Source organism: Mustelus asterias, chromosome 17, assembly GCF_964213995.1.
Source record: "Mustelus asterias chromosome 17, sMusAst1.hap1.1, whole genome shotgun sequence".
NCBI lineage: Eukaryota > Metazoa > Chordata > Chondrichthyes > Carcharhiniformes > Triakidae > Mustelus > Mustelus asterias.
This window is the reverse complement of record NC_135817.1, coordinates 35,041,941-35,052,764: the sequence shown is the minus strand read 5'-3', so window position 1 is coordinate 35,052,764 and position 10,824 is coordinate 35,041,941.

Below are 10,824 nucleotides of genomic sequence, written 5' to 3'. Positions count from 1 at the left end.
CCTGTGCAAGGATAACAACACTATGAAGAGGGTCCAGAATATTCTGCAGTGGGAAGGGAGAGAACCAGAGGCTGTGGTGTACGTAGGCACCAATGACATAGACAGAACTGGTATTGATGTCCTGGGGTTAAATTATCAGGAAAAAGGGAAAAAGTTAAAAAGTAGAACCTTGAATGTCGCAATCTCTGTATTACTCCCGGTGCCACGTGCTAGCGAGAATAAAAATCGGAAGATGGGGCTCTGTGATTTGAGGCATGGGAGGGCTTCAGAATCCTAGGAAATTGGGACAAATTCTGGGAATGGAAGCACATATTAAAGTTTATTATTTTCTTTTTATTAGGGCCACAAGTAGGCTTACATTCACACTGCAGTGAAGTTACTGTGAAAATCCCCTGGTCGCCCCACTCCGACACCTGTTCGGGTACACTGAGGGAGAATTTAGAATGACCAATGTACCTAACCAGCACGTCTTTCGGATTGTGGGAGGAACCGGAGCACCCAAAAGAAATCCATGCAGCCACAGGGAGAACGTGCAGATTCCACACAGACAGTGAACCCAAGCCGGGAATCAAACTCAGGTCCCTAGGGCTGTGAGACAGCAGTGCTAACCACTGTGCTATGAAAAAAGTATGGGTTGCACCTCAACAGGATTTGGGAGGGTATAAATTAAATCATCTGTGGGTAGGCACCAGTATATAGAAGCAAAATAGAGGAATAAGGGCATTAAGTGAGAGTGTTTCACAGTACCAGAAAAGGAAATAAAACCATGTTAGACAGGAGCAGAATAAGAAGGATACAAAGACAAGTTTGCAATGCATGTGTGTAATCACAAAAGAGGTGAATAAAGTTGGTGAGCGACAAACACAAATAGCTTCATGGAAATATGATGGAGTGGCAATAATAAAAATGTGGCTCCAAGTGGTCTGAGCACTTAATATTCAAGGATACAAAATGTTCTGGAAAGATATGGAAGAAAACAAAAGGGAAGTTGGGTGGCAATACTGATTAGAGAGGGCATGGGAGTGTTAGAAAAAGATTATGTCCTTGATGGGGCAAAGACAGAATTCATTTGGTTAGAGTTCAGAAGGAAAAAAGATATGATCATGTTACTGGGGTACTGAGCTCAAATAAGCCCACTAACTTAGAGTGTTTGAGCAGCTAGGGACTAAATTAAAAAGCAGAACCTCAGCCATGAACAGTTTGGAGTAAGGTAAATAAGGTTGGGAAATTAAACATGTGGCTCAAAGATTGGTGTTGGAAAAATGGGTTTCAATTCATGGGGCACCAGGTGGTGGCATAGTGGTATTGTCACTATGCAATGTGCAATGTCCAGTGCAATGCTCTGGGGACTCAGGTTCAAATCCCACCACAGTAGATGGTGATATTTGAATCAAATAATTAAAAGTCTAACAAGACCATGAAACCTTCAGATTCATAATGATAAATGTATTTTTATCATTTCTTCCTGTGCTGTTTTCACAGCTGCTAGATTCTTACTATATGCCTCCTTCTGGAGACAGTTTCTCATCATAGATGCTAGTATGACAGCTCCCAAATCTGGCTTATTTTTCAACTGCCATTTCCACCATGTCTTCTGCTCAATATCGAGGGCACCTGAATCATAACTTTTTTCTATCTTTATGTTAGTAATTTTCCATGCGCTACAGTACTGCTTGTATCAAACTATCATCTGAACCACATACAAACATTTTCATATCTTGACCAGCCGTCGTCATCGCGCGGCCTTTGTCCCCCTCACTGGGGGCCTCAGGCGCCCGGCTGACCATCACACACTTGTGCGGTTCCTATCCCTTGATGCTGTCGACATTCAAGTCTCTCCCTAGAGATTTCTAGCGCCCAGCTGACCATCACACCTTTGTGCGGTCCCTAACCCGTGATACACTCTTGTTGTGTGGCTCTTCATTCCGCGAAGCAGGACAATCCAAGAGTCCGTCCTTGGTCCCCTGTATTAAGTGCAACACAACTTCTAATGTCTTTGTCCACCGTGCGGCATTTTGTTCCATTCCCCAGGCTGATCCAAGAGTCTGTCCTTGGTATTATGGTTAAGTGCAATTTCTTTACACAGTCATACTGTATTCGCACTCCTGCCCTGGTCCAAATCGCTCAGCTTACAGCTTGATTGATAGCTTAGAGCTAGGTTGATAGGCCTTGCTAAATTGCCCCTTAGTGCTAGGGGGACTAGTAGGGTAAATAGATGTGGTTAAGGGGATGGGGCCTGGGTGGGATTGTGGTCGGTGCAGACTTGATGGGCCAAATGGCCTCTTTCTACACTATAGAGATTCTATGATTCCGGCAGCCTGATGCATAACCCCTCTGACTACCGAGTGGTAGTCAAAATATACACGTCCACTCTAGGAGGCATGTCTTGCCACCGGATTCCTGTGACCGACCCTGCTGACTATGCCAGTTGAAGTGGGGGTTTTCTGTCAGAGGCTAAGCATTGGGCTGAACCCAGCTAAATACAAAGACTTGTGAAAGACAGTGTGCTGGTTAAAGACATTTACAATGCAGTAACAAAACGGTTATACATTTTCGAAAATTCATTCCTCCCACCTACCCTATCATCCTAACTGAATGCTTTAGTACACATTATTTACCTTGGCCAAATGTTTCCTATCTTCTAGCAGAATTGGGAATTCATTGGTCTATAGGACCCGGAAGTTCGTACCCACTGTTACTAAGCAACCTCACTTACATAAATCCATAAGGTTCAATGGTTGCTTTTTCACTGTAAGCCACAAAGTTGAAAAGGTGATGTTCCCACTGTCTCGCTCTGCCTCATTATCAGTAGGAATTGAATACTTTATATACTTTGTGAATACTTCTATTAATTTTCTAAAGTATGAGAATTTGCACTCTCCATGACTTTTTTCTGATAACATAACTGTGTTTTATGGCTATTGTTCCCAAAGAATGTGGCCTGTCTGGTTTAACTTTTTTCCCGTTATGCTCCAGGGCAGTTTGCATTTTGACCAAGGTGCACAATACATTCAAAAATACTTGTTTAAATCTAAAATACATGTTTAATTTCTATAACAGTAGTTATGTGTGGGTCTATGCAAGTAGTACCTTTGTATAAAATAAGTACAATAAGAAGTCTCACAATACCAGGTTAAAGTCCAACAGGTTTATTTGGTATCACAAGCTTTCGGAGCACTGCTCCTTCATCAGGTGAGTGACTTCTTACTATCAGTTGTGAGAGTTCTTACTATGCCCACCCCAGTCCAACGCCGGCATCTCCACATCATGAAATAAGTATAATGCACATTGTGGTCCTTATTTTAAGTTAATTTGCCCTGTTTAATAATCTTATTAGTTTTTAAATCCTGGGTTTTCTGAATCCCTCTAACAGATGGGTATAACTCGCTGGATTGTGAAAGAGCACCAGCACTTTCAGAGGCAGAAAAGGGCCACACCAACATGCACCGTGGATAGTCAGGATTGCACATCTCGCAATCTTACTGTCGTCATGCTATAATACTCAATGCACCTGGGCAGTCAGTGCATGAACTTTGACTTAGAGCCCAACTTAAGAGTCAATTGTTAGCCCCCTCCAGACCCCACCCCACCCAGGATGTCTGTCCCGCCTTCTGTCTCTGAGTGACTTACAGCCAGCCCATTGGGTTGGCAGGTTTCAGTCATGATGTGGAGATGCCGGCGTTGGACTGGGGTAAGCACAGTAAGAAGTCTCACAACACCAGGTTAAAGTCCAACAGGTTTATTTGGTAGCAAATACCATAAGCTTTCGGAGCTTGCTGCTCCTTCGTCAGATGGAGTGGTCTCTGTTCTCCAACAGTGCACAGACACAGAAATCAAGTTACAGAATACTAATTAGAATGCAAATCTCTACAGCCAGCCAGGTCTTAAAAGGTACAGATAATGTGGTTGGAGGGAACATTAAACACAGGTTAAAGAAATGTGTATTGTCTCCAGACAGAACAGCTGGTGAGATTATGCAAGACCAGGGGCAAGCTGTGGGGGTTACTGATAATGTGACATAAATCCAACATCCCGGTTTAGGCCGTCCTCATGTGTGCGGAACTTGGCTATCAGTTTCTGCTCAGCGACTCTGCGCTGTCGTGTGTCGGGAAGGCCGCCTTGGAGAACGCTTACCTGAAGATCCAAGGCTGAATGCCCGTGACTGCTGAAGTGCTCCCCCACAGGAAGAGAACAGTCTTGTCTGGTGATTGTCGAGCGGTGTTCATTCATCCGTTGTCATAGCGTCTGCATGTTTTCCCCAAAGTACCATGCCTTGGGACATCCTTTCCTGCAGCGTATCAGGTCGACAACGTTGGCCGAGTTGCAAGAGTATGTACCGTGTACCTGGTAGATGGTGTTCTCACGTGAGATGATGGCATCCGTGTCGATGATCCGGCACGTCTTGCAGAGGTTGCTGTGGCAGGGTTGTGTGGTGTCATGGTCACTGTTCTCCTGAAGGCTGGGTAGTTTGCTGCGGACAATGGTCTGTTTGAGGTTGCGTGGTTGTTTGAAGGCAAGAAGTGGGGGTGTGGGGATGGCCTTGGCGAGATGTTTGTCTTCATCAATGACATGTTGAAGGCTCCGGAGGAGATGCCGTAGCTTCTCCGCTCCGGGGAAGTACTGGACGACGAAGGGTACTCTGTCCACTGTGTCCCGTGTTTGTCTTCTGAGGAGGTCGGTGCGGTTTTTCGCTGTGGCGCGTCGGAACTGTTGATCGATGAGTCGAGCGCCATATCCTGTTCTTATGAGGGCACCTTTCAGCGTCTGGAGGTGTCTGTTGCGATCCTCCTCATCCGAGCAGATTCTGTGTATTCGGAGGGCTTGTCCGTAGGGGATGGCTTCTTTTACGTATTTAGGGTGGAAGCTGGAGAAGTGGAGCATCATGAGGTTATCCGTGGGCTTGCGGTATAGTGAGGTGCTGAGGCGACCGTCCTTAATGGAGATGCGTGTGTCCAAGAATGCAACCGATTCCGGAGAGTAGTCCATGGTGAGTCTGATGGTGGGATGGAACTTGTTGATGTCATCATATAGTTGTTTCAGTGATTGCTCACCATGACTCCAAAGGAAGACAGCTGTGGGGGACAGCTCGTGGATAGGATATTGGTATGTAGATAGGCTGGAAAATTGGGCGGGGATCCTGGATTCAGGATTCAATCCTGGACTGGGGAGCGGCGCGGGCTTGGAGGGCCGAAGGGCCTGTTCCTGTGCTGTATTGTTCTTTGTTCTTGTTCTTTGAAGAAAATGTCATCGATGTATCTAGTGTATAGCATCGGTTGAAGGTCCTGTGCGGTGAAGAAGTCTTGTTCGAACCTGTGCATGAAGGTGTTGGCATATTGAGGTGCGAATTTTGTCCCCATGGCTGTTCCGTGTGTCTGGATGAAGAACTGGTTGTTGAAGGTGAAGATATTGTGGTCCAGGATGAAGCGGATGAGTTGTAAAATTGCATCTGGAGACTGGCAGTTGTCAGCGTTGAGTACTGAGGCAGTTGCAGCAATGCCATCATCGTGGGGGATGCTGGTGTAGAGTGCCGAGACATCCATTGTGACGAGGGGTGCTCCTGGTTCAACTGCTCCATGTGTGTTGAGTTTCTGTAGGAAGTCCGTAGTGTCGCGACAAAAGCTGGGGGTTCTTTGTACAATGGGTTTCAAGATGCCCTCGACATAGCCGGAGAGGTTCTCGCACAGGGTTCCATTTCCTGAAACGATGGGACGGCCGGGTGTGTTCGCCTTGTGTATTTTTGGGAGGCAGTAGAGATCTCCAACATGTGGAGTACGTGGGATGAGAGCACGGAGGGTGCTCTGAAGGTCCGGATCAAAGGTTTTGATCAGAGTGTTGAGTTGACGGGTGTGTTCTTTGGTTGGATCTGTGGGTAACTGTCTGTAGTGTTCCTCGTTGTTCAGTTGTCTTTCACTTCTTTGCAGTAATCCGTTCTGTTCAGTATGACGATGGCCCCTCCTTTGTCTGCTGGTTTGATGACAATGTTGCTGTTGGTCTTGAGAGCATGGATGGCGTTGCGTTGTGCTTGGGTGATGTTCGGTGCTGTCTTGTGTCTTGAGGTTTCAGTCAAACAGACCTACAGGCCATTGGCAGTGGCATGTGGCAAGTTGAGCTCAGTGCTCTGCCGTTCACATAGAGAATAAGGGTGGCTGTGAGAAAATTCTCATTGAGGAACTCTTGCAGTATAAAATCTGAGTGCACCTACCTGGATGTATGGTATAAAATAGCTTCCAGAAACGGTGTGCAGTTCAGACATAAGATATAATAAAAAACCCTTCTAACTTTCATGCGATTAGACATTACAGGTTCTCATTGTAGGGAGCACTGCAAAGTTCATGCAGTGTGAAGAGTTGTGTTTTTAACTGACAAGCTCCTTTGTCGGAGGCCACAGCTACCAGACCCAGTGCTTTCAATTGTTCGTAGGGCCTGAAATGGAATGTCAACAATAAACCACAGAGCCTTTCAGTCAGACAGATAGCAGAGTAACCAATGTGAAATTAGTGGGATTTGAACTTGACCTCATCTGAAATCCCTCAAAGGTGTTTCAGCAGACAGAGAAAATACTCGCCATATGAGCCCCAACTGGGCAGCAACCTGAGGATCTCCAGACCAGCCAAAGCCCCCCCAAGTCCCTGCACCCTTTAAGGCTCTCAACCCCACACCATGGCAGTGGCTAACTTGCCCTTTTGCACCCTGGAGGTTGATGCTAATCAGTACTCACCTCCTTACTCGCCCTCACAATCCATGGCACCTGGTCCACACTTTGTGTGACCAGTGATGATTTGCACCCATGTGACTTCCTACTGGGGAAGTGGAATTGTTCCAGGAGTGGGGATGATCGCGTGTCAAATTCGCTAATGAAATTGAAATCAAATCAATCTCATGCTAATCAGCCTCACGCCCATTAGAAAGGGACCGGGACAATTGCAAAACATTTGGCAGCAGGCATAAAACCCGTCTTTAGGCCCGATGCAATTTTCCCGGATTGACGCATTCTGCACCAGGCATGGCAAGGCCGGAAAATCACGGCCATTGATATATTGTTGCAAACCGAAAATATGATGTGCTATATCAAAAATTACATCCTAATCCTAAAGCTCAAACAACCATTTCACATTACAACCAGAGTCTTAGCCTTGCGTGCAGTCTAAAAGGATTAAAAATAGAGTTAGTTTATGATGTGAAACTAATGGTCTGTCTATGTAACACCAGAAATTTGAGACTGTGGCTGCATTTTGAGAACAGAAACAGTTTCTTGCAATTGCACCTGGACAGGAGCGTAACAACTTCAGGGCTATTTTCAGAACTGGAAATTTTCATTTTATTTCAGTAAATGTCATAGAGAGCAAGAATCAGCAACAGAAAATAAATGAAAACAGAACCTTTGTTAATTCGACCTGTAAATGGAAAATGAAATAGGATTGAGGTTGTAAGGCTATCTTAATCTAAAAAGATGAAACTCCTGTGAAGGAAGTGAAAATGGTAATGGGTATGATTTTGCAGTGGTAATGGCAAAACTGTTGGTGTTTGTCATTCCTCCCACTGAAATAAATGCTAACAAAGAGAGAAGAAAACATGCCTTTATTGAACAAGTCACTCCAGAAAGCGGATTTCAGTCCTAACATCAAGAAGGTCAGTTAAAAAAACATTGCCATGTCAATAGAAAATTCTGCAGAGACTTAAACTTAGAAACACATTTATACCAACCCATTTTCTAGATGCAGATGATGCCTGAACATATAATATGATGGGTGCTGTGCACACACACTGTTTGTGCAGAATTGCACCACCCATCATGTTGTTGTGGCTGAAACGGAGGAGTGCAGATATCTAGGTTTCGAGAGGAGGTAACAGATTTAGGGTGGGGGAAGATGAAAGAGAGATTTGAATGCATGGTTGAACATGTTTAAATTGGAACATTGCTCAACCAGCTTTCAGTGTAGGCTAATGAGCAGAGGGATCTTGTGGGATACAGGCCCATGCTGAAATGGAGCAATCTTGAAGGTAGTCAATGCCCAATCTACATGCGATCCTTAAGGAGACTTTTCTGCACGAGGTTGCCATCAAAAGGCTAAGTGTTTTTAAAAAAAACTTAACCTCATTCATGCCTATGTTACTCCCAGGCTTGATGACTCCAACACACGCCTCCCATCTTCCACCATCAATAATTTAAACTCATCCAAAACTCTGCTGCCGGATTCTATCATGCACCAAAATCCCACTGCTCACTAACCTATACTGACATCCGGTTGAGCAATGTTCCAAATTAAATATTTTCACCCATGTGTTCAAATCTCTCCATGATCTTCCAACAGCATAACTCTGCTACCTCTCTTAGGCCTATAAACTTAAATATATCTGCATTCCTCCATTTCTAGTATCTGGAGCGGCTCCAATTTTAATCATTCCATCAATTAACTGTAATTTAGCTATCAGGGCCCAATGCTCTGGAATTCCCTCCCTAAGCCTCTCTGCCTCTTTACCTCTGTTTCCATAGAATCCCTATAGTGCAAAAGAAGGCCATACGACCCATCAAGTCAGCATAGACTCTCCAAAAGGACATCTTACCCAAGCCCACCCCATGCCCCCGCCCTATCCCCATAGCTCCATGCATTTACCATGGCTAATCCACCTAACCTACACATCCTTGGATACCAAGGGGCAATTTAGTATAGCCAATCCACCTAACCTGCACATCTTTGAACTGTGGGACGAAACGGGAGCACCCTGAGGAAACCCATGCAGACACAGGGAGAATGTGCAAACTCCACGCAGTCAGTTACCCAAGGCTGGAATTGAACCCGAGTCCCTGGCACTCTGAGGCAGCAGTGCTAACCACCGTTAGTGCGAACCACCATGAAAATGCAATTGGAGCATCATTGATGTATGGGACCCCCAAGCTACAATGATTCATGAACTACCCGCTGAATCCAAAGGGAACTTCATCTGCCATCTAACCAGGGAATTGTAAAACCAAAATTGATGGAACAGAACAAGAAATAAAGCTGCTCTATCTTAAAGTTCCCCTTTAGCCTATTCCTGTCAGATGGGTATTTTTAAAATATTCTATTTGTCTTATATTCGAATAAACAATACGACACAAATTTAGTAATATTTCATTATGGCGCAGATGAACAGGGTGTAGAGCTTGATGGTTGTCCCCGATCGGTACGAGGTAATCTGATGGTTCTAGAGGAAAATAAGATAGATCCAGAATTAAATATAACACTCGCACAGTTCTTTCTTTAATCTATTGGGGCCAATATGGTTTTGATACATCACAATAGGATATGCATTCAATGCAAAGAATCATATGCACCCGTAAAAACAGAGAGCAAGTACAAGGGGACTTTTAGGTGATGGATTACAGCAAATTTAATACCATTCCAATACTGTATAAACAATCAAATTCAGGTATTAATGCAGAGTTGGAAAATACGATATCTGAAAATGACATAGCACACATAAAACTCTGCACGTAAATTACTTTCTGGGTTTGGATAAAATTTCAATGGTTGCCATTTGAACAAAATAATTATCAGGTTAGCAAAGGAATTTTGTCTAATGCAGGTTTGTCCAACTCAAGGCCTGTGGGCTGAGCTGTGCCTGCCACCGCGCCCCCCCCCCCCCCCCCCCCCCGCCTTCTGCAAATGCAGAGAAAAAACAGCCTGTGTTTGAGCAAGCAGCAAACAGTGGGAAGGTAAGTACCAGGGCCCAGAGCCTGATGCAGCTGGGTGGTGGGGCACACATGAACCAGAGCAGGACCCAGACGAGCCCAACCAATACACGAGGCAGCTGTAGCAAGGCCCAGGCAAGCCTGAGTGGGGCCTAGCACTGTCTGAGTAAGTGAGTGGCTGGTGTTACTATTACTGTTTTTTTAGAAAGCATGGATGAACAGAATCATAGGACTACCAATTAGCTTTTAACAAAAAAAGATTAAACATGAAAAGTTTGACTATAATGCAATACCCCTTCACTCCTACTTATTTTCACAAATGTACGCAGATATAAAGATTAACACGTCACAAAATATATCTTATGCTCTAAATTTCTCAGTAAACACACAACCCCTTTAAACCCACAGGCTGACCAAGGTCAGACACACTCCATTCTGAAACCAAGTGAACTTCTGTGGATTTCTCCTCAAACCTCCCCAGGTGCTTCTTACACCATGAGCCAATGTTTCTCATTGGACTCCAGCTTCCACATGAGTGAGTCCAAACTCCACTCTCAAGATGACAAGCTTTAGGATCTTCTTTTAAACAATGCTTTCCCTCCTCTGTTCCCAACAAGGATCCCCTTCCAAGTTTTAAAACTTTCCTTTCAGTATTCCTTTGTCTTGAATGCTAAACAGGTTCTAATTCAGTCATTAATTACTTCATAATTGCTTCAACTATTGCTTCACAGGCTGTAATAAATTATCATAAACCTTGGCATCACTTTAGAAATCATTGGCTTCTCATGAGCCAACTTCTTCTCAGCTCTGTCTGTGACTTCAATGAACTGTGCTGTGTTCCAATTTCTGTGTTTCTCTGACTTCAAACTCCTTGGAAGGTCTCTTTTTATTCTCTAGTTTCCATAGCTAACTATTCTTTAGCTTCTGGTGTGCTTTATTGGAAGTCTACCTTTTTTGCAGCTTCCTTGTCCTCCTTCTGCTTCTGGCAATACCGGGAGCTATTCTCTCTCGAGCTTCCTAGCTCCATCTACTATGAATTCAGTTAAAACACAATCACATGGTCTGTCTCTCTTAAAAAGACTCTTCGTTGCTAAGCAACATCTCATTCTTTCCCCAAGCTCTTATTTACTTGTCCTGTCATAAACTCTCAG